Raw genomic sequence first — 26,236 nt, 5'->3', positions numbered from 1 at the left:
ATAAAAAAAGAGAAAAACAAAGTTGAATAACAAATAACGCCTTAAAAGCGTTAAAGAATGGATCAGATTACAATCTTAAGTGAAATCCTTAAACAGTGAATCTTGCTCAGAAATGTTTTAACTGGGTTTTTACTCGATTAGCACAATGAGTTTTATTGGGTTTTTATTAAAAAATTACTGATTAAAAAAATCATTCTGTGAGATCGAATTTTTAGGGGGAGATCTTTTGATGGCTTTAAATGGAAGTCGATGTCAGATTTTACAATGACTGTCTATATTTGTAACACATCGGTAGTTGTTTCTTCTTCTAGGGGACGAAATATCCACAGACCAAGAAGTAAAAAAAATAAGATTTCATTTTTTGGAAAAAGGAAAAAAAAATAATACGTGATTGCCACGCTCGAAGTGCTGGCTGTCGTTTGCTTGATGTCTAGAAAAGTTTTAAATGATTTTCACTGTAGATAAAATTTTAGTCACCGTTTTTTAAACCTTTAAAATTTGCCAAACATTTATCTTGGATCGATTAGATTTCAGTCATCCCAGGTAAATAGCTCTTTTAATTAGAAACAAATCACGCATTTTTAAAATAAAATGTGAGAACAATCTGGCAAATTTTTCAAAGTGCTCAATTCAAAGTCTTTTCAATAGTGAACGTCGGCCAATTTTGATTGGTCTGTGAAAACTGAGAACCCGAAAAGTACAGACGATGTTACAATCCGCCAAACCTTAATTTCTTTTTCAATGTCTATGTTCATCGACTGGCTTTTTTTTTTGAAAACAACATAGCCTTTTTTTTGCATGCCAAATTCTTTCTGTGCTTCAACTTTTTTGTTCGTATCCTTACTTGAATGTGGAATAATTCTTCGCTGAATCCTTTTTTACACAGTGTGGCTTATGTTTTATTAAACAGGGGTTGTCTGGAGTAGTGGATAAAACAAGGGATTCAACCACCAGTAAAATTTGTCCCTTTCTCCTAACGCTAATCGCGCATGTCGAATCGGGCCAAATTTTACTGTTTGATGAATCCCTTGTTTTATCCACTACTATATATTAGCTCTAAATTCAATAAAAAATTAATTAAAATCAAAAATAAAAGTAAAAAATCAAAAAATCAAAGCAAAATTTACATTTCACTCTTTAAGAGTGATTCACTATTATTCGGAGTGATTCACAGTAGAAAAGATCGCTCTTTTTCGCTCTTAAAGAGTGAATCCCTCTTTTTGATATTTTTTGTATTTTTTTTATACTTTTTATTTCAAATTATCTATACTTTTCAATAAATTTATATTTTCTTTTATTTTTTCTATATTTATTCCATTATTAATAAGAAATGATACAAAATTAAAGTATTTACATGAACAACTATCAGTGAAACTGCTCAATGGAGTTGTTTTGCAAATTCGCAGATCCTCTGTTTGGTTAATAACTAAAGGACTTACAGCTCTAGGACTTTGCCAACTAGGATTAATTGTTTTATCCGCGAAGCGGTTACACCGATCAGTTATATCAGGGAACCTGCTTTGCAGATTTCTACTAAATCCTCTAGTCAATTCTATATCTGGATGTTGTTTCTTTACATGAGCCCTTATCCCATCATATCTCACAACAGAAGTACAATATGGACAATTAACTTTAGCTGAAGTACAACTTCTACATGTATACTTAACCTCATCAAAATTATTTAGTGGTTTTATATAATTACACTTATTACAACATCTAGTTAATACTTCTGAGCTGGGGTTAAGGTTAGGGTTAGGGTTGGGGATAAGGTTAGGGTTAGGGTTGGGGTTAGGATCTGAGTTAGAGTTATAGTCATAGATAGAACCAGAACCAGAACTAGAGCTAGAACTGGGGTTAGAACCAGAACCAGAACTAGAACTAGAGCTAGAACTAGGGTTAGAACTAGAGTTAGAATTAGGGTTAGAACTAGAACTAGGGTTAGAACTGGAATTAGAATTACAATTAGAACTAGAATTAGAGCTAGAACTAGAACTAGATTCATTTTTTAAATAACAACCCCATGGGGAAAAATCATTAGCACAAATACCACTTAATTTTATGTTACCCCACATACATTTATCAGTTTTATCTTTATGAAATGATTCATAATGATATTTTAAAACAGCAATGTTTACACATTTATAGTTACACTCTAAACATTGTAAAAGCATTTATAATAGGTAAACTTTAATATCTCTGATAATATTTAGCCATTATTTCAATTAAATCTTTAGTATTATCTTTAGATGTGATACACTCTGGTAAATATTTATTTCCTAAAGTATTGAGTGTATTAGTTTTACATCTCTTATCTAAGATCAAATCAAGGTCTAATTCTTTTTTATCTTTACCTAAATTTATAATCTCTTCTCTAAATTCTTCATTATTTATATATAAATTGTTTAAAAACCTTCCTCACTTTCTATTCAAAATTCACATCTCTTCATTGACAAAGTCACAGTTACACTGATCAGTATACGAACTTTGTTCATGGTTTACCAAACTACTTCGTGTTTCACCTTCCAACTCTTCTCCATATCCAACATTAACTAATGTATTTACTTTACTCAACATTGTGCTTGCTCCCATTGCTACAGTTCCTTGATATTGAATCGGGATAAATATAACTAAATATAATTAAACCTGTGCCTGTAATTCCACCAATATTTGATAAAATTTTCTACCCTTTCCCATAATCATTTCTTTAGTTAGAACATCATTCTTTATTTTGATATTATTTAAAGTAAGAAGTTTATCAAAATAAAACTGACAATTATCATGATTAATAACATTTCTATCTGTTGCATTAATCATTAGTGGTTTCATATATGCTATAAGTTTATTTATGTCTTCTCTTTCTAAATCATCTTTTAAACCAAGAGCTTTTAAATCAAGGAAACCAACTCTTGAATCATATATCATTGTTCTATTACTACTAATAATAATAAAAGTATTTTCCTTTTTCTTATATTTAATTATACCATAACGAAATTCATCTGACATTCCATCTGTATAATTATAATAGTTACTATTTAATTCACTGATTATTTTATTGAAGTCATGTTCACATTTATATATATCATTAAAGTTTTTAAATAGGTCAGGTCCATTATAAGCTGTTAAATAAATAGTATCACAACTCATTCTTGCTGTATTAATTATTTGAGCTGGTTTATGACACATTACAATCATTTGAATATTATAATGTCTACCTTCTGTAAAACAATAACCTATATCCTTATTTAACCTATCACCCATATCATCAAGTACTATTACACAATTTTGAAATTTATGCATATTTTTTTGTGATCATATTTATATCACATTTAATAAACCCAGTATAAAACTTATTAGACTCAGGATCTATCCAGTCTCTGTCATCTTTACAAACTATAACTATATTTTTAGCTTGGTCTTGGTTTTGGTTCTGGTCTTGGTCTTGGTTTTGGTTTTGGTTTTGATCTTGAACTTGACCATGGTCTAAGTATAACTTTGAGTATTGTCTAATAAAATATGTTTTACCCGTTCCAGTTCCACCATAAACAATAGTATGTAGTGGTGACTTTTCATATTCAAATCTAACTAGACTCCTATTCATAAATCTACCAAAGCTTTCTTCTAGTTTTGTATATTTACTTGGTCCTGAATCATATATTATATAACAAATTTCAATAATAAAAATAAAAATAAAAACTGCACTACCTGTTTCCATTTTTACATAATAAATATTGATTTGATTTAGATTTAGATTTAGCTTTAGACTTAGACTTAGATTTAATAAATTTATTATATAAAAATGCTTATCCTAACTTTTGAGGAATTCAATAATAAATTTAATATTGATAGTAATGCTATGAGTGATATCAGAATAAAAGATATAGGCAAAGATATAAGTCTAACACCAATTGAAATTGTAATGAGAGATGATAAACCAGAAATGGTAAGTGAACCTAACTCTAACATTATTGTAAATCTACATCCAACTGAAGGTACACATTGGGTTTTAGTTATAAGAAGAGAAGATGGTTCTGTGTATTACTTTGATAGTTTTGGTGTAGAAACTCCACCTTTATTTTTAGAAGAATATGTTGATCTAGGCTCTAATGAGAGAATACAACAATATGATGAATCTTATTGTGGGGCTTATTGTTTATACATGATCTATCTTATTGATAGAGGACTTAGAATTTAAACTGCTTTGAATATTCTAGTTAATCAATGTAAATATCCAGGAATATATAATGAGTGTTTTTGTTTAAGTTGTAATGTTAATGATAATGCTGATGACAATGTTAATGATAAAGATAATGATAATGATAATGATAATGATAATGATAATGATAATGTCAATCTCAAGGATAATGTTAATGATAATGATAATGTTAATGATAATGTTAATGATAATGATTATGTTAATGATAATGATAATTTTAATGTTAATGATAATGCTAATGATAATAATAATGTTAAGGATAATGATATTGTTATGATAATGACAATGATGAGATTGTCTATCGGAGAAGTAGTTATAATCAGAGAAGTAGTCCTAATCTACGAATTAGTTATAATTCGAGAAGCGGTTTCACCGATCAGGGGAATATATCACCCCCCAGAAATAATATAATCCAAACAAATCCTATTGCTATTAATATAAATGATGATCTATATTCATGGTTAAATGATGATGATATAATTACTGAAGCCGCACTCCCAGATAACTTTAGATGTATAATATCTGGTCCTAGTGAATGTGGTAAGACATTCTTATAAAAAAAACTAATTCTAGCTAGTATATATTTTGATAAAATATACATCATTGGACCTACTGGTGATCAGTACCATGGTATAGAAAGAATAAACCCTAAATGTTCAATTTATTAAAGATATAAAAGATTTACCATCTCCCGATAAACTACCCAAAGACTTAAAGAAACTAATGACATTTGATGATGTTAGAGCCAAAGAACCAGTTATTAATGAATACTTTTGTAGAGGGAGACATAATAACTGTAATATGATATATCTTAATCAAAACCTGTTCTCTCTGGATAGGCAGAGTGTTAGAGAGAACTGTAATCTATTTATTTTATTTGAACAGAGAGGTAAAGTCCTAGCATCGATATATCAAGATTTCTTTAATAATGTTGAACTTAGTTATAATGATTTTGCTAATATATGTAATAAGGTATGGAAAGAGCCTTATAATTATATTGTCATTGATATAACTAAAAATGAAAATATTAATGGTGAACTAAGAATTAATTGGGATAGGAAAATTTTGTAGTTTAGTTTAAGTTAAGTCATAAAGATAAAGACTAAACTAGATCAACAAAGTTGCTGTGTTAAAACAGATGTAAAGTAAAACTTAATACATCACCATTACAGTCTATAGGTCTTCCATGCTCATCTTTAATATGAAATTCTATGTATTCTATTCTATCTTTAGTTACATTTTGATATAAGATATTAGTTGGTATAATATTTATCAAGTAACCTGGTGGTTCTGTTAGATTAGAAGTATATAGTATGTCTGTATCTTTACCATTATTTTTAGCTCCAGATATAATAATGCAATGAATGTTAATAGTACTAAAACCCATAATATCAATAATTTTCTGAGATTTATATCTACCTTTTTTAAAAATTATTTTTCTAAATCCTAGTAATGAGGCTAGTGAGTTTTCTATATCAAAGCTGAGTGCTCCTTGTTTTATTTCCATTAAACATTTCATCGTATTCTTATCAGGTTCTCTTATAACATTACCATCAGTTTCTTCTTTTATTAATTCTGCTATATCAGTTAACTCATATGCTCCCGGTGTAATAGTTAATATAGCAACGGGATTCCTTTATAGTTATAATTAAGTATAGATGTAAGGTTTGGGCTTGAGGTAGAGATAGGGTTAAGGTTAGGGTCAGAGCTAAGAGCCCGAGGTAAAGCTTCATCATCTTCTATAACAGGACTAGCATATAAGAGTTGATTGTTTCTCCTATTCACATTAAAAACTGAATTATAAACAGATAATCTAATTAAACCTAATTTTGTTGTATTAAGTATAAGTTCACTGAAGTTAAACTTTTCTGTTGGTTTTATCATTCTAATGTTAAGTGTTATGCTCTTCTTTAGTTTTAGTTAAAGCTTCGTGTATATTTTGTAGTTCATATAGAATCAAGTTGTCTGTCATTTTTTATCTAATAAAAATGGATTTTAATTTGGATACAACTTATGGTTATAAAAATGATATACATAAAAGTAAGATTATAAAATATAAACCAAATAACCTGGCAACAATGAATACGATAAATACCAATATTAATATCATACTCAATAGAGAAGAGAATCACTTAAATTTGCGTGATTCATATCTAGAGATAGAGTTTGTTGTATCAGATGATGCTGGTGGTGTATTTGCTAATGATGCTAATATCACATTAGTTAATTATGGTATGATGGCATTGTTTAGTTCAATTAAGCTTGAAACTAGTGGTGGTAGGACTATTGAATATATAGATAATTGTCATCCTAATCTATTGATGTATAAGTTATTAACTAGTACTGATGATGAATATGAGAGTGGTTTTGTTAGAAATCAGGGCAATAGAGATAGTCAACTTAAGGGTGACCATATTGCTGCACAACGAGGTCATATGTATATGATGATTAAGATGAGTGATCTATTTGGTTTCGTAAATAATTTAGAAAAGATTATATATGGTTTAGGATTTAAACTAATTTTAAAGAAAAATAATAATGATAGAGCTCTATATAGAGTTAATGCTAATCCTGGTGCAGTTGCCAATGATGGTAATATAGAAATTAGAGATATATCATGGTGTGTACCTAGTATTGATCCTAGTAATGATAATAGATTTATTGTGCAAAAGGGTTTAAGTAAAAAGAATAATGTAGACTTTAGCTATTATGAAAGAAAGACATTTTATAAGAATGTACCCAATGCTACTAACTTCTTGTTTGATATAGGTATGGAAAGTGGTATGGAAAGACCGTAATATATAATAGTTGGTTTTGAAAATAATAACGTTAACGAACAAACTCATGATGCAAGTACATTTGATGTAATGAATGTTACTGAATGTTATTGTGAGATTGGTAGTGAGTTTTATCCCGAGGATAGAATGAATATTAATTATGGAACCAAAAATTATAATGAGGCTTTTAAAGAGATTGTTAGCTTTAATAAAGATTATAATGGGCTACCACATAATATAAAACCAGATATAAATCATAGAATATTCAAAAGTAATTATAGAATATATCCTATTCGATACTAGATATCAAAGGGATCATATAGGTCCACAACCAATACAACTTTATTTTAAATTTAGTGCTGCAGTTGCAGATGTTATATGTCGTGCATTAGTATTAACAAGAAAGGTTATTAGTGTGAATAGTGATGGTAATAAGATGGTAGACATAATATCATAGATATAATTTAAGTCATAGATATAATTTAAGTCATAGATATAATTTAAGTCATAGATAAAACTCTAGCGATAATTATAATTTTAGATATAACTCTAGCGATAATTATAATTTTATAAAGAACTCTAGCGATAATTTATAATTATAGTATAATATAGTTATTGTTATAATTATATACTTTTACTTATATATAACCATATACTTATACTTATACTTATAGCTAGTCAGCTCTAATTGTTACTCTTGTTAATACCTAACTATTTCTCATTAGTATTAACAAAACTTTTAGCATAAATAATGTCTAATTTCTTTTTATTCTCTAGAGCTAAGCCTCCAGCTTCAAGCTTAATCTTAGGCTTAGGTCTAACCTTGGGCTTAGGCTTGGGTTTATGCTTAATAACAACAAAGGGATTATACTTTTTAACTTCCATTATTTTTTATATATAGAAATGAGTCTTATAAATAAATTCAAAACTAATTCATATTGTGTTGGAGGTAGACATTATAGTGGTACTGTTAATATAAGAGGAGCTATTACTTCAAAAGGTACTAAGATGTTAAAAGGTAATTGTGTTTTATGTAGAAGGAATAAATCAATGACAGTATCTGATGCAACAATAGAAGCAGAAGGACTTAAAGATTTCTTTAAAAGTGTTGGTAAAGCTACGGTTATTTTTGGGAAGAAAGTTGCTAATAATCCAGTAAGAGCATTAGAAATAGCAAGTAAAATAGGAAGTGCAGCTGCAAGCAGAAACCCTAAAGCAGCTCTAGCGGCTACACCTGATTTAATTAAATTTGCAACTACTGGTGAAGGTATAAAAGTAGTACAAAAAGGAAGAAGGTTATACTTAGGTACAAAGAAAAGATAATTATTTGATTATAATTATGATTATATTATGTTTATGATTATGATTATGATTATATTATGATTATATTAAGTTTATGATTATGATTATAACTAAGATTGTGATTATATATTTATCGATCGGTGTAACCACTTTGCGGATAAATTTTAATACTAATATTATTATTACTAAAAACATTGTTATTACTAAGCACTAATATCTTTAATCTAAAAAAATACTCAGCTTGTTTTTCTTATTCTTCTTATAATCCTCATATAACTTAACAAATTCGTTATACTCATCATCATCTATTTTATTATCATTCTTTGACTTAGTATATAGTTTATTAAACTTATCACTAAACTGTTTACTTAAAACATACATTTGTGAATACTTTATAATTTTATTTCTAATTTTAGTATTAATTGTTTTTGATAATGAACCACAAACAGTTGCTGTAGCAAAAGCTGTTGGTATAGAATAAGCTAATCCTATACCTGTTAATGAAACTGATATTGTTGTTGCAGTTGTTGCTACTGATGATAATACTATTTCTGTTATCTCAGCTATGTTAATATAATTCTTATATCTACTTAACTTCTTATTATAGTTATTAGTTTCAGTTTCAAAATAATTTCTTATTAGCTTGAATCTTTTCGTTTATCAATCTTTCTGATACTGATGACAAATCTGGATATAGTAATCTCTCACTCGGTGCTGTTGGATTGGTCATTGCTTTGCTTATTTTCATTAGTAAAAATTCTTTTTATTTCTTTCATTATATCTTCTTGATTAAAACTATAATGCATATCAAGTCTGTCTTTCTCTTTATTATCAAGTAACTCACTTTGTAAAAGTATAGTAATTATATATTGTACTATAACACCTCTAAGAGATTTATTGTATTCTTTCATTTCTCTCATACCGTTAGTAAACATTTCATCTAAGTGTATGTTAGTTATATTCTGATTAAACTTATTATTATCAAATTCTTGCTTTAATTGATTATATTCAGAGACAGTATCTGCAGCAACTTTATTACAAAACTTAACAGTATTTCTGACTTCATTTGTTGATTCAATAAACTCATTTATTAGTTCTTCATTAACTTTCATTTAGTGTTTCATTTAGTTGTAATGTTTTAGTTGTAACTTTATCAAAGTCACCCTTTTTTAGTTCAGTTATGTTTCTACTTAAAATGTCTATTTTATTAGAAGAGGATAATAAGTTATTGTCACAATACTCTTTATTAACAACGTCTTTTTCATCTATCGGAGGATGTACATTTGCAATTTTATAGGTATCCTTCATATCAATATTATCATTATCTTCTAGGAATAACCCACGAGCCTTACTTAGTGTTAAGTTGTTTCCATTCCCTATATGACGTTTCGCTTGGTTAAATCTATTTCTTGTCATTATTTATTTTAAGAAATATATTTAGTGATTCTAAAACTTTATTATTAGATTCAAAATCAAACTCAGATTTCAATAGTTCCTGTTCATAATATTTGCCTTCTATTATCTCTCCCTTAATATCTTCTATTTTATATGTTGGTGGATGTGTTTTTAGAACTTCATTCACTTTAAACAATTCTCTATTCCAATTAGAAGTGTAACCTTTAGAAAAGATATTACGTTTATCTACATTTCTAACATAATCACCAACGTTAAGTTTACCCTTAATATTCTTAAAACTGAAAGTGTATTTAACTTTATCAGGACTATTAGAGGCATCAACTGGTGTCATATTAATTGTTGAGTGAATGTTATTGTCATATGTTACAACAGCATCATTTAATATATTTACCCAATTACCATCACCGTTGATAAACATAGGTTTATTTATTATGTGTAATAATGTTCTATTGAATCTCTCTATGAATACAGCCTTTAATTCATTATAAGTAGAATATAGCTCTATCCCTGAAGCGGCTTTGCCGGTTCCATTTTCTTTAAGTAAAGATTTAAATATTTTATTGTAAAACTCACTACCTCTATCTACCCATAATTTTTCTGGTTTTCGTCCTTCTGATAGGATTGTTTTAAAACCATTAGTTAAAGATAAACCAGATTTATTCTTTAAAGGAAAAGCCCATGCATATTTTGTGAACATATCTATAACTGTTAATATAAACTTATAATTATTATTGTATTTACTTAGAGATGACTTATCAATTAAATCAGCTGACCATGTTTCATCTTTATATAGTGGTATTATTCTTTGTCTTTTAAACTTTGTTATTTGAGGACTGAATACTTCTTTAGGTAGTTGTTGTTGTTGTTGTTTTTCTAACGTTTTATTTATGGACATAGTCATGGTTTCACTTATTTACCATAGTTAAAAACAAAATTATCTAGTTGGTCTTGATTAATATTATTCATAGATAATAGTTGCTTAGATAAATCTAGCATTTCATCATATAATCCATCATGACCAGATTTTGTTTCTAGTATTAATAATTCTAGTCTTTTTACTAAATTATTTGGGTTGCCATTTAATCCCCTGCCGAATATATCATCTCTTACCTCCATTATACTTTTATTGTTCTATATCTAGCGCTTTTCTTATCCCCTTTTCCTAAATCATATCTAATATCCTTTAAAAACCTTTTAATTTTATTTCCATCTTCCTCAACCTTATCATCATATGTTACATTTGTTTTAGTAAGAAAATCAGTAAATCCTTCTGAAAACTCATATACATTATCCCTAACTAAAAATGCACCCTGCTCTAGAGTTATATCAACACCATTCATTTTATATCTCCTACTAGGTAAATCTACGAGTTCTAATTTTAATTGAGGATTAGTTTGAGCCCCCATGTCATGAAGAAGTCTGGCTGTTTTTGTATCAACATAAACTGGTGCTATATCTTGAGTCTGCTTTATGGTCCCCTTTAACGTTTCACCAATCTGCGAAGCGGTTTCACCCATCTTGGAAGCAGTTTCATTAAACTGGGAACCAGCTTGCTCGATCTGCGAAACAGTTTCACCAATCATCTTAGTTTGTTTATCTAACTCTTGATTTTGCCAATCTATTGCTCTTAATGTTTGTTCAATTAATGCTAGATTCTTTTCAATGTTTGCGTTTATCTGCGAAGCAGTTTCACTGATAGTTTTGGTTAGAGAATCAAATAACTCTTCTTGTTCACCATAATATTCTTGTTGTTTTAATTTATCTTCTAATCTATTTCTTCTGTTTTGTTTTTCTAGATTGTTTAATTCTATAAATTTATCTAGCTAAGTCATTTTATATGTATTGAAAAATTATAATAAGAGTAAAAAATGGATAATGAAAACAGCTTCTCTCTTAATCTAAAAAGATGTTTAGCTTGTAAAAGACGTTGTAATACTATAGATGAGTTTATTGATCATATTAAGGAACCAAATCATGATGGTTTAATAATTTGAACTTATTCTAAATATGTAGATGGGGCTGGGAAGATAATAAAATTTCTAGAAAATAATAAAAATATAATAGCTGGAGCTACACTAAATAAAAATACAATCATGGGAGACACTATGGAAAAAAATATGGCTCAGATAATGATTTATAATATACTAACTACCAACCTTATGGATGTACTGAATGAATTAGGTCTATAATTATTTGTTATAAAAATTATCAAAGCTCATTATATAATAAAATAGCAACTTCAATTAACTTTCTATCATCATTAATGGTTAGTTCTAGAATATTATTAACCGGTAGGTCTTTGTCTCCATCTAATGATCTGCGAAGCAGTTTGGTAAATCGCGAGCTTTGCTCGTTCACTGATGCTTGGTGGATCGTTTTTATTAAATCTCTTTTGAATAGATATAGATTCTCATCATGAGGATAGCTTTTAATATTATTTACATAAAATTTTTTATCATCAAATATATTTAAACTAATCTTACTTGTTTTTGTTGTTGTCATGTTATCGCCAACTTTTTGTATTCTACATTCATCTACTGTTCTCTGTGTATTATTCATTAATGCATCATAATAATCTATGTGCCTAGCATTATTATGCTTCTTTATTCCTTTTTCTTTAGTGTTTTTAGGATAATTTTTGAAGCTATATGTTTTGGGGGACAATACTATAAATTCCTCAATAATCCTACTTCCCAGCTCGTGCTTAAACTTGCCGGGGACTTTATTATTAGTTTTTATAGGTATGTCTAGATTACTTAAGTCCATATGCTCATCCCTAACTTTACCTTCACTATAACTTAATACGAAACTGTCCGTATCCATATAGTGAAGTGTTAGATCTTTGAGGGATGGTTGTAGAATATTATAGAATACATCATACAAGTGTAATTTACTTAATTCTAAGATAGTAACACCTACATATACTGGAGAATCATATTCTATTTTTTTCTTTATATATTCTATTTGGCTACAATCTCTAAATCTAGTTTTATTCTTAAATGTTGGTTTACTTACACTTTTCACTGTCTTTTCTTCATCATGCAAGAACTTACGTTGAAAGAAGTGTAGAGGATTCATGCACATTCTTCCATATAATGAGTTATTCATTAATTTCCTTACATCCTTTTGTGCTTCAGTTTTAGCTGTTGCTCTTTTATTTGTATTGTTTTGTATATAATCTCTACATATGAAGGTTCGTTTAAATTTAATTATTCTATGTTATTTTGTTACATTTACTCCCATCTTAACATAGAACTTTAACATCCTATAATGAACCATATATTCTGTTTTGTTGTTTTGATCTAAAATTAATTTCTCGGATCTTGCTTTACTTTTCTCTCTTTCTCTGCATCCCAATTCATTATCTTTTATCTTTCTTTTATTAGGCATTAGTGCTAACTGTTCTGTTCTCTCTTTACATTCATTAGTATAGTCAATATCACAAACTATATAGTAACCATGATCACTATCATCTGGAGTATTCAATATTGCATCATGTAGAGTAGTAGTAGTAATAAATTCAAAATTCTTATAAGGTAACTTTTGCATCATTGCATAATCATATAGGTTGTTTGCGTCTATGTACCATATGGTCCCATATGTTACCATCACTGTTATCTATATATCTATCTCCCATTATTCCACATATACCACCTCTCTTTGCTCCAACAAAATCATCTAGCATTTGTTTATCTTGCAATGTATCTAATGTTACACCGCTTGACATTAAGCAACAATCAAAACTATAACCTGGGCGACTTACATAATGTAGTGGGTTAAGCTTGAATTCTTTCATACTTAGTTTAACATATTCATTCATGCAGTAGTCTAATATTTCCACATCATTTTGTAAATACTCTATAGTTAGATCTTTACCAGTTTTATTACTGTTTTCATTATTAAAGTTATCTACTTCTTCTTGTGTTGGTAATTTATTATGTAGAGAGGATTTAAAGTCTTCTATTTTTAGATTACCTATAACTTCTTGGTAGGTAGCTTTGCTACCATTGGCAGCGTCGCTGTCATAATCATCCAAACCAAAGTATTCATATGGATATAATGTTTTAGTTTTACATCCGTATATCTTTGCCATTTGATCTAGGGGCATAGCTAAGAAGTTATAACTATCTAAGAGTTTAAGACAACCAATGCTAAACATCTTAGACTTACCAGCAGCTAGTGGTATGTTATCCACTTTTCTTTTATCATTATTCTGTTTGAAGAGTTCACTGTATAGTAGGTTGAAGTCATAATCAGAGCCATTATGGAGTATTACTGGAATGAAGTTTTGTTGTTTGCATCTTAGACTAAATATTTTACATGCTGGTCCTCTATATTTACCAGTTTCATGACAATGATCTCTTACTTTATTAAAACATGTTTTACTGCAGATATGACAAGTGTTATTAGTTTCATGATATAATTTATCTTCTTCTGTGAATATCATCTTTTCATTATGTTTGAAATTTTTCTCAGTTTCTATTTCTAACAGATCTCTAGCAAATCTTTTGATGCAGCCTAGACCGAAGTAGTGTTTGAAGTTACCTTGCCAGGTGTAACCCACAGCTATTGGAATATGTTCAGCTATTATATATTTACAGTCATTAGTTGAGACATCGGTGAAACCGCTTCGCGGATCAACAATGCAACATTCTATATCGGCAGTTATAATATTTTTTATATTCTGACGTTTGTGTTCGTTTACAAAAGTAATATGTTTTTTCTTAGGACAAACAATCTCTGGTTTGAATGAGGTGCTGCATTCTTGTTTATCATATTTAATTTGTGAGTTAAACCAATAGGTTCACCTATCACAATAATAATATTTAATGTTGTTTTTATTTGGTCATTCTAACAAGGTTTCTATATTTTTTATTAGGGCACAGTGTTCCATTTGACCATTACTCCAAACTAGTATTCTTACATCTTTTCTATCTTTATTAAAATCATCCACTTGTTTAAACAATTCTATTTTACCATTACCACTAGGTGTGTATACCCAAATATTAATATTATACAATTTCTGTATTCTTATTATATAAGCAAAATCATCTTCATGTTGTTTTCTTGGTTCAATTAGTTTATCTACATATTTACTTTCTCGAGTTGCAAGGTGTGGGGCGGGATGTAGCCAAGCAGTTATAGTTAGTTGTAAGCAATTGTATTTATAACTACGTATATTTAATATCGATTTAGAGTTTTTGAGATCTGGAGGTAAATCTATATAACTACCAATACATGCTTTAGTTGGTTCAATGTTTAACTGAATACTTTTTATTCCAAGAAACTCAAAATCATAACCATAACCTCCATATATTTCCTTTTCGAAATCTAGCCACCGATTGAAGTCACCATATTCATATATTGCATTATTATTAATATAATCAGTATTGAAAAATATTTTAGTAGTTTTAACTTCTTCTTTGGTTCTCTTCTTATAATCACATTCGGCCGTGATCTTATATTTAAAACTCTTAACTTTACGAAACTGGTAACAGTTTTTAATGTCTTCTAAAGAGTAATTAGTTGCTTCATCTATATCTTCAATGTAATTCCCACCTTTATCAGTAATATAAAATTCTCTCATGTTCTGACTTGAGTTTATATCGAAGTCTTCTGTGTTTTCTAGATACATGCGATTGTGACTATATGAATGAGTAGTTAGAGCTACTTTACTTCTAAAATCTTCATGACATTCTTTACATTCATACTTAATTCTGGTGTAGATATCCTCTTCAGTTTTAGTGTAAGGTTTGGTGGCTGGTTTAGTTTTAGTAATATAATCATCTTCATCCAAATTATACACCCTCTCCGAGATTTCCTCTTCTTCAGACTCAAACTTTTCTTCCAATAATTCCTTATGTTTGAGATCGTATGATTGATGCCTGTATAAAGCCTTCTTTGTTTCAAAGGATAGATTCCAAACATCACAGAAGTTTACGACACTAGTATTAGTTGATTGAGACATGATGTATTTTTGTAGGGAAATAATCAAAAAATAATTTTTCGAAAAATGAAAATGAAATGCGATAAGTGTATAAATAAACCTTGGAAAGAATGTTGTAATAATTGAAAAAAATTAGAATATTCTTGTTATGTATGTAAAAATATGGTTAAGGTTAAAGATTATATAGAACATTTGGGATATCATTATTCTGATCCTGATCAATATCTAACGTGTAGTATGTGTAATGTTTATAAACATATATCATTATATAGATTTAGAAATAGGAAATGTAGACTATGTTTTTATCTTCATAGATATAGATATGGTCACACTAGAAATCAATTCAGAGAGCATGTTTATAAGTATAGTATTCAAGAAGACATAGAAAAACACTAATCACTGTGTTTCCACCAATCTCAGTGTTTTTGACTGTATACCCATCACAGTGTGTCCCATATACAGTCTCACAGAAGGGATCATCCTTTTTAAGAACTGTGAATTTGGTTTTTTTTATCTCACTTAGTTTTATAGTATTTCATCAGAGTCGGGGGACGTTCACTGGAGTCAGTGAGGAAAGCACCCCAAACCTTCCGTTTGCTAAAGCAACTTAACTAGACGCGATGATTTAACCACTACACCAAGTGAGACAGAAAGTTTTATTTTTAAATTGATTAAATATTGATTAGGGGATATATGAAAATTTTTATTATTTTAATATTTCTTTCAATTTTTGTTCAAGTTTTTTCGCAAGTTGGTTTTACGTGCTTTTTACACGGTCTCATCTGCGAAGCAGTTTCACTGATTAGTTGTATACTAGTATCTGGGATACGTTCACTGGAGTCAGTGAGGATAGAACCCGAACTATCCGTCTGATAATGGTTAAATACCAGCTTAACTATGTACTAGTGGTTTGCACTAAGTGAGACAAGAAATGATAGATTTAAAGTATAAGAGAAGTGAATTTAGAGCTAATATATAGTAGTGGATAAAACAATAGATTCAACAAACAGTAAAATTTGGCCCGATTCGACATGCGCGATTAGCGTTAGGAGAAAGGGACAAATTTTACTGGTGGTTGAATCCCTTGTTTTAACCACTACTGTCTGGACCGGACGTTTTCTGTTATATGTTTGCTTATCGTGAATTTGATTCAGTCAATTTGAGATTATAGATTGTGAAATAATTCTTTTTCGGTAACTTGGCTCTTTTTTTAATTGCTTCAAGATTGCATGTGATTATTGTAAAACTAACAAGGGGGCTCGGTTTTGTGCGTTTGCATATACCGCTCATCCACTTTTTTTGGTTAATTGTCTACAAAATGAAGAAGAGATAGAAAACTTTCAAAATCAAAGAATTATTGAAAAAAAAATTGATGTATGAATAGAAAAATAGCTTCCTACTAAAACCATGAGACAAGACAAACAACAAATTCGAAGAAGAATAACAAACATTATTTAGGTCTTAGAGTCTAATAAAAAACCTGATATCATATTCAAATAAAACCCTAACAAAAATTACTTGAAAAGAAACATGGGACCAGTTCTTAATGAGACTCCGTAATATTTAGACAATAAAGAAAGAAAACTGCAAAATTAAAAAAAAACTTACATATGTTTTCAAAAACATTTGACTTCAAAGTCAAGAAAAACTTTAGCTATGAACCCAAGTCTTTTAAGAAGTTTCCTTTTTGAACCATAGAAAGACTTGCAATTATCCAGAATTTTTCTTACAGCTAGAAAACGAACGACAAATAAAGACAAAGGTTGAAACAAAATCCAATAAACTCTGCAATAAGACGTCGTCGAAGCCGTTAAAACCCTTTGTTTAAAACCCTTTGTTAAAACCCTTTGTTTAAACCCTTTGTTTAAAACCCTTATTTATCACAGTGTGATATTTGACCTCTAAATAATGTTACAGGACAAGAAAGAATCTCAAAGATGTGAAAAGTTCGATATATGGAAAAAATTGTTTAGAAAACTCGTATTGTCGATGCCGAAAAACCATTACTTAAAACGTAAAACTGTATAAAACATTAACTTCTGATCCATAAGAAAGACGACGACACCTTTCTCTGCTTACTCTTCTGCTACAAGTTGACGAAAGAAAAAGAAAAATATCGAAGCTGAATAATTCATTGCTTATTTTGTAAACAAATATTTTTAAAATGCAAAATGACCATAAGTTTTCGGGCAACACTACATAGATTTTCTTGAATCTCATTAGATATCCGAATGGTTCTGTTATTAGTAAGCCTTGATTTCTTTTGTTTTAATCTGTAACGAACATAAAAAGCAAAAGCTGTGGGAATGTCTTCAAAAAGACAGTGACTGATTACAATTCGAAGTATTTTTAAACCGTGAAAAGAAGGATTACACTAGCTTAGCTGTTGCTGTTTGTCTATTAGGAACACTTAAATGTTCCAAATATTATCGACATGAATAATTTAACCAAAAATTCAATGCATCAAAATTAAATTTTGCATATGCAATACTTGTTGAGTTTTTTTTGCACAAACGCCAAAATTATAAATCAATAAAAACCTCGAATGAAACGCAAGTAAAAACTAGCCTTTTTGGAGTTAACGAAGATTGTATCGGCAGTTTTTCCGTGTGTTAATCCAGCAGACTTTAAAAAAGTGGGCTAAACAAGCTTGTTCAGTGCCATCTTTGATGGAAAAAGACTGTATTTCAAAATTTTTGAGAGAAGTTCTAACCAAAAAATTGGATCAAACAGTTCAACGACACTCTTCTGTTTTTTAGAGATAACAACAACAACAACAACAACAACAACACTATCCTTAAAAACTTTGGAATGTTGTTTTTCAGCAAAGTTGGCAAAAATTGCGTGAATACACAAAAATGTGAACAAAAACAACATTAAAATATATTTTTTTAGCTCTTCTTGAGAACTTTTGACCACATTATAAAAATCTGAAAAATGTATTTTTAATGTGAAGAACTTTTCCATTTGCTATAAATGAGAGCGCAATGCGAGCCGAATACGGCTCCTGGGTAGTTTAATTGATTCCCAAAAAAACAAATGGACGAAACGGCTTCAGTACCAAATGACGAAGAATTGAGAACAAAATTAGAAGATTGCAAAACACACAAAGTTTTTGTTATTCAAAGTTTATGGGACCAATAATGTTTTTGTTTATTTTTTGCATCCACATTTATAAAAGATTAGCTAGCAAGTAATACGAAGCTGAAAAGGAAAAGTTTGTTATCTTTACTGTTAAAATGACATCAAAAGATTTCCTCTGCCAGCATAGATATGTTTGAGGCTCAAATATCTTCATTATAGTGTTGGAACTGAAATTGTCCATATTAACAGCATCAAGAATATCGGTGACATAAATATAAGTATAAGCAGCCGATTTTTCAAACATTCATTGAAAAAATAATATTGAACGGCTGCAAAGAAAGAACTGCATAAATGAACTTATAATGGGACAACAATGACACCGATTGAAAGAGGTTTTTAACTAAAATCATAAAAAATTTGAAAAGAAGGTTCAAAGAAAAGGATTTCGCTTGGTTAATGAAATATGTCACGCAGAAAATTAACTCAAACGAAACAGTTGAAAGTTTTTGTATTAATCTACAAAGACAAACAATTTAAAATGTTTCAAAAATGGAAACTCGGATTTTTTCAATCATTTTTATATATGTTAAATTGTTCGGTTGATCAGTGCTTCATCAACTTGTAGACCAATCGTTGATGTCGACCAATAACTTTTTGCAGATTGTTTTTGCACAAATATGTAGCTAGCAAATTTGAAAAATGAGAACCGGATCCAATATAAATTTTACCATTACAGACAAAAATTATTTTAAAATAAAGTTCAAAAGTTTAGTGTGCGACGAAAATTTTGATTGTTTTCGCGACAGTTAAACATTAACCGATCTCTTGTTTCAGATATAAAGTTTTCTTATGTTATGGTTTAATTAAATTTGTTGGTTTTCAGTAAGATACTCTATTGCTGACGGCTTGATTATTAATCTTCAATAAAGAAGAATTTTTGGGGCTATTCATCCAAAAATTATTATTTACGGTTAATTCCTATAAACAGGTGACTTTTGCTTAATATGTATGCTCAAAAAAATGAAACACAAAAGATAGGTGTAAAAAATATGGATGACAGTTTTAAAAATTGACTTTCTCAAAATTGGGTCTATAGTGATGTGACGTGGAAGATCACATTTGACAAAATTGATAGGTATAGCTCTCGAAGCTCAAAAACAAATGATTACCAACAAACTATTGTTTCTTAAAATTTACTTGTACCGCACTGATTAGAGATAACAGATATAATGTCGCTTAAAAACTCTTTTCTGCCTAATTTAAGATTTCGTTAAAACTCTTTAGTGCTAACAGCTTTAAATCTTTGAATTCATAGGAGGTTTTCAGCAGTCTCGAAAAATAGAAATAAATTTCAATGGATAACAGAAAACTCCAATTTTTGAGGATTGAGTCACAACTAAAGGAGTCAAGAGAATTTTGATGCAAAGAAATTTAGTTTCTGATATTTAAATTTTTTCCATGATTTTTTTGTTTGTGATATATGTGTTCCAAATAAACCAGAATTGGGTGCATATATTGATAATAATTCTTCTAATCAATTAGTTGCACGAATTAACATGAACATGATATGTAATTTGGTGGCTTATGTTTAACTAATCATGGGTTTTCTGGAGCGGAAATTTTTTGTTATCTGTTTGCTTATTATGAATTTGATTCGGTACCTTTGAGTTTATAGATTGTCGAATAATTCTTCTTTCGGGAATTTCAGTTTTTTAAAATTTCTTCAAGATTTCAGGTGATTATAAATAACAAGGGGGCTCGGTATTGTGCGTTTGCATATACCACTCAACAACATTTTTTGATTTATTGACTGCAAAATGAAGAATAGATAGACAACTTTCAAAAATTAATAAATTTTGAAAAATAATTGATGCATGAATAGAAAAATTGCTTCCTACAAAAATCATGAGACAAGACAAACAACAAAATCGAAGAAGAACAAGAAACGTTATTTAGGTCTTAGAGTCGAAGTATAAAAAACGTGATATTATAGTCAAATAAAATTTAACTAAAATTCCTAGAAATGTAACATGGGACCGGTTTTTAATGAGACTCCCTAATAAGTAGACAAAAAAGAAAGTCCATATGTTTTTAAAAACATTTGGCTTCAAAGTCATGATAAACTTTAACTATGAACAGAAGTCTCTAAAGAAGGTTCCTTGTTCAATCATCGGAAGTCACTAAGACTTGCAATTTTCCAGTAACTTTCTCACAACTACAAAACGAACGACAAATAAAAAAAAGATTAAAACAAAATCCAATATATTCTGCAATAAGACGTCGTCGAAGCCGTTAAAACCCTCACTTATTGCACTGCAAGAAAAAATATCTTCAAATGTATCTGCTTTCCTTTTGCCAAAAGTGTTACATTTGACCTGTAAATAATGTTACAGGACAAGAAAAAATCGGTGTAAAGATGTAAAATTCGGTTTATGGAAAAAAGTGTTGAGAAAACTCGTATTGTCGATGCCGAAACACCATTACTTAAATCGTAAAAATGTTATGAATTTTAATTTTTAATCCATAAGAAAGAAGACGACACCTCTCCCTGCTTACTCTTCTGCTACAAGTTGACGAAAGAAAAAGAAAAATATCGAAGCTGAATAAATCATTGCTTATTTTGAAAACAAAAATTTTTAAAAGTCAAAACGATCATAAGCTTTCGGGCAACACTACATAGATTTTCTTGAATCTCATTAGATATCCGAATGGTTCTGTTATTAGTAAGCCTCGATTTGTTTTGTTCTAATCTGTAATGAACATAAAAAGCAAAAGCTGTGCAAAAGTTTTCTAAAAGACAGCGACTGATTACAATCCGAAGTATTTTTAGACCGTGGAAAGAAGGATTACAATAGCACTAGTCTTGCTGTTGCTGTTTGTCTATTAGGAGCACGTGATTGTTCCAAATACTAAAAACAAGTATAATTTAACAAAAAAGTCAACATATCAAAACTAAATTATGCATTTCAAATATATGTTGAGTTATTTTTGCACAAAACACCAAAATTATAAATCAGCAACACCCTCAAAAGAAACGCTGGTATAACTAGCCTTCTTTTGGGGTTAACGAAAGTTGTATTGGCAGCTGTTAGGTGTGTTATTCCAGCAGACGTTAAAAAAGTGGATTAAACAAGCCTGTTCAGTGCCATTTCTGATGGAAAAAGACTTTATTTTAAAAATTTTGACAGAAGTTTTAACTAAAAAATTGGATCAAACAGTTCAACAACACTCTTCTGTTTTTGGAGGTAACAACAAAAACACTATCTTGAAATTTTGAAATGTTGTTTTTGAACAAAATTGGCATAAATTGCGTGAATACACCGAAAATGTGAACAAAAAAAAACAACATTAAAATCTATTTCTTTAGCTCTTCTTGAAAAGTTTTGACCACATTGAAAAATTTAAAAAAACTATTCAAATTGTGAAAAACTTTTTCATTTGCTGTAAATTAGTGCCCAATGCTAATCAAATACGGCTGCTGGGTAGTCTATTGGATCCCGATAAAACAATTGGACGAAAGGGCATCAGTACCAAATGACAAAGAATTGAGAACAAAATGATCAGATTTCAAAAAGGTTTTTATATTCAAAGTTTATGGGACCAATAATGCTTTTGTTTGTTCGGTGCATCAGCATTTATAAAAGATTAGCCAGCAAGTGATACAAAGCTGAAAAGGAAAAGTTTGACATCTTTACTGTAAAAATGACATCAAAAGTTTTCCTCTGCCAGCAGAGATATGTTTGAGGCTCAAATGTCGTCTTTATTGATTTGGAACGCAAGTTGTCCATTTCAAAATATAGGAATATATCGAGGGAGAAAAGAAAAACAAGTACTCTTACATGTCTTTTACTACTATAAAATGCTGTTAATTTGATGGAATTTGCATTTAGATTCGCTCGATTTGCGCCTTAACTACTAGGAGTTTTTAACTAAAATCATAAAAAGCTTAAAGAGAAGGTTCAAAGAAGCAAATTTCTCTTTAAAAATGAAATGATATGTCACGCAGAAAATTAATTCAAACGAAACAGTTGAAAGTTTTTGTATTAATCTACAATGACAAACAATTAAAAATGTTTCAAAAATCGAAGTTCGGAGTTTTTTAATCATATTTATATATGTTCAATTGTTCAATTGATCAGTGCTTCATCAACTTGTAGACCAATCGTTGATGTCGACCAATAACTTTTTGCAGATTGTTTTTGCACAAAACTGTAGCTAGCAAATTTGAAAAATAAGAACCGGATCTAATATAAATTTTACCATTACAGACAAAAAATTTTTTTAAAATAAAGTTCAAAAGTTTAGTGTGCGATGAAAATTTTGATTGTTTCCACGACAGTTAAACATTAACCGATCTCTTGTTTCGGATATATAGGTTTCTTAAGTTATGGTTTAATTAAAATTGTTTTTCAGTAAGATACTCTATTGCTGACGGCTTGATTCTTAATCTTCAAAAAAAGAAGGATTTTTAGGGCTAATCAGCCAAATATTGTCATTTACGGTTAATTCCTTTAAACAGGTGTCTTTTAATTACAATCTATGCTCAAATAAAAAATGGAACACAAAAGATATGCGTAAATGTCGATGACAGTTCTAAAAATTGACTTTCTCAATATTGGCTCTATGGTGATTTGATTTGGAAGATCACATTTAACAAAATTGATAGGTATGGCACTCGAGGCTCAATAACAAATGATTACAAACAAACTGTTGTTACTTAAAATTTGCTTGTACTGCACTGATTACAGATAACAGATATAATATCGCTTAAAAATTCTTTTTCCCTACTTTAAGATTTTGGTTAAACTGATTTCTACTAGCAACTTTAAACCTTTGAATTCATAGGAGGTTTTCAGCAGTCTGGAAAACTAGAAATAAATTTAATGGATAACAGAAAACTCCAAATTTTGAGGATTGAGTCACAACTAAAGGAGTTAAGACAATTTTGATGCAATGAAATTTTGTTTCTGAAATTTAAATTTTTTCCCTGATGTTACTGTTTGTGATATATGTGTCCCAAATAAAATAGAATTGGGTGCATATATTGATATGAATTCTTCTAATCGATTAGGTGCGCGAATTATCATGAAAATGAAATGTAATTTGGTGAATTAATTTTTGTAATTGCCTATCCATTTGTAATTGAGCACTCCGTCGTTAGACGTTTGTCATAGTTTAGAACTCGCTGTCCTTTAAAAACGGATGATTGTGACTTTAATCCATATCTCTGACCAGAACTATCGTTGCTATTGAGGCGAGCACTTTCATCATTTGAAATTTCCTCCTTTTCAAAAACAAAATAGAAAAAAAATCTTTCGTTTTTTCTCAAGTTATTTGATTATAGATTTTTTTCCTTGATTGAGTTCCTCGCAGAAATCATCATCAGTTGAGCTTCATCTTTTAACAACGGTAAGAATTTTGAAATACGTTTCTGACCTGTTTTTGACTGATGAAAGTGGATATTATAAGGCTCACAAAAAAATTTCAGAAAAATTTGGCTATGGAAGTTTATAGGATTTGAAGTAAGAATTGAATAGGATTTCTTGTTGAAGAAATTGCCAGGACCAAAAACATTTTTTACTGTCAGTGGTCTTTGTCTAAGTTTAACTAAAGCATTTGCCCCTAAAGGTTCTACTGTGCTAAATTCTACTGAGTCACTTCATTTTCAATCTGACTATTTCCTGTAAAGGTATGAATGAAATATTTAGCACTGCGAAGATTCTAGGTATAGAACTTGGTTCTATGGCAAAAAACTTCTTTGGCCTACTCAGATTTTTTTTTATTTTTTTGGTTTCTTAGAGAACCGCAAAATTCTTGTTTTAATTTTTGTCTTGAAAAATCGGCGAACATCGATACTATTGTAATTTTTATTTAATGTGAAATTTTAAAGACATATATCTCTATCTATATATTTAGCAATTTTCATATATATTTGTATAAGTATAATATTTGCGATAAGCGAAAAGGACCAAACAAACCATCATAACTAATTCGGTAACAGTTAACAGTTTTAACTTGGTTTTTAATAACCAACGACGTTTTTATTAACCAACGACGTCTTTGTCATGGTCTCAACTCGGTTTCAAGACTTCAGAATTATATTTTGTGAAAAATTTAAAAATCCGTTTTTTATTTTGTTTCAGTTTGTGTTTGATTAACTAAAATTTGAGGTCTTTTACTGCAATGTAAAATTGTTTTTGTCGAAAATTCTACCATGAAATATCCTCGGAACGACTTTTTGAATGTGGAATGTAACGTGTAAAAATGATACCATCCGAGGTATCGATTGTTGTGTCCGTTTGAGTTTCAATTAATGACATGTTTCAAGATTCGAAGTGATGTAGACTAGAACTCAAAAAGCAATTTGGATCGTTTGCATTCGCATATTTTTTCTGAATCCTCTCATCCTCATTTTTGAGTGAGTTGTCTGCCAAATGAGGAAGGGATAGAAAACCTTCAAAAATTCAAATGCTATTTTAAGATAAATTTTGTATGAATTGAAAAAGTCTTCAACTCAAATCTCTTAATAGAAATCTTGATGCCACATGAGGAAACCAACGAGACTTGCAATTATTAAGACTACGATACAAATCAAACTATCAAATGAAATAACGACAACAAACATCATTTACATCCAAGCTTAATGTATACTTCTTAAAAAAAGAACATGAGAACGAAGTTAAAATAGCGTCCCAGTAAACCAAAAAAGAAAATTTTGTGTGTACTTACTTCACTGGAAAATTTTTGTGAACAATTTTCAATGAGAATTGCTAACAAGTAGACAAAAACGAACAAAGTTAAAAAACACCTCTAAATTTTTAAAAAAAAATAAATTCACATACCTAAAACCATCTGATATAAACAGAATTCTTTATTAAATTTATGTTCAGCCATACTTCCATATGAAGCAATTGAGATTTGTTACTATCCGCTATATGTCGTAAGTCCGCAAAAGCAAACAACAAACACATACGAAAAACAGAATTTCAATCAATTTTAACGAAAAATAGCCTAGAAGCCGGTAAAACCGTAATCTTATCCTCAAAGAAAATGATATGGTCAGTTGCGTTTTTTTGCGCACTAATAGTGTGATATGTTACCTCCGAATAATCAGACTAGGTAACAAGTAAATAAAACAAATAATAAAAGGGCAAAATTAAAAATTAGTTTTAAAAATAAGCTAAATCAAATAAATTCAAAGTCAAGAAAACTTTCGGCTATCGACTGAAATTAGTAAAAAGGTTCTTTTTTCATCCATAGCAGCCCCTTGAGACCTGTAGTTATCAAGAATTTATCATACAACGACAAGAAGATCAACCATTGAAGATAAATTTAAGAATTCCACCAAATTCCGCTAGGACACGTTGTTCAAGCCGTTAGAAATTTGATTTTTTCATTGAATTTAAATCAATAGTTGATATTTTAGTTATAGATTCTTTTTAAACGCCATTAATATAATATTAATGTGACAAGACAGTAAAAGGAGCCTCAACGATG

General features: G+C 29.4%; 1 protein-coding gene across 4 annotated transcripts in view; it reads left to right on the top strand.

Moving 5' to 3' along the window:
• The window catches only part of LOC142343200 (glycine receptor subunit alpha-2-like), a 206,738-nt gene that overhangs the window by 53,990 nt on the left and 126,512 nt on the right, over window positions 1-26,236 (top strand). The window lies entirely within an intron of this gene.

Source organism: Convolutriloba macropyga, chromosome 7, assembly GCF_964194025.1.
Source record: "Convolutriloba macropyga chromosome 7, txConMacr16.3, whole genome shotgun sequence".
NCBI classification, from domain to species: Eukaryota; Metazoa; Xenacoelomorpha; order Acoela; family Convolutidae; genus Convolutriloba; species Convolutriloba macropyga.
This window is presented reverse-complemented; position numbering and strand designations above follow the sequence as displayed.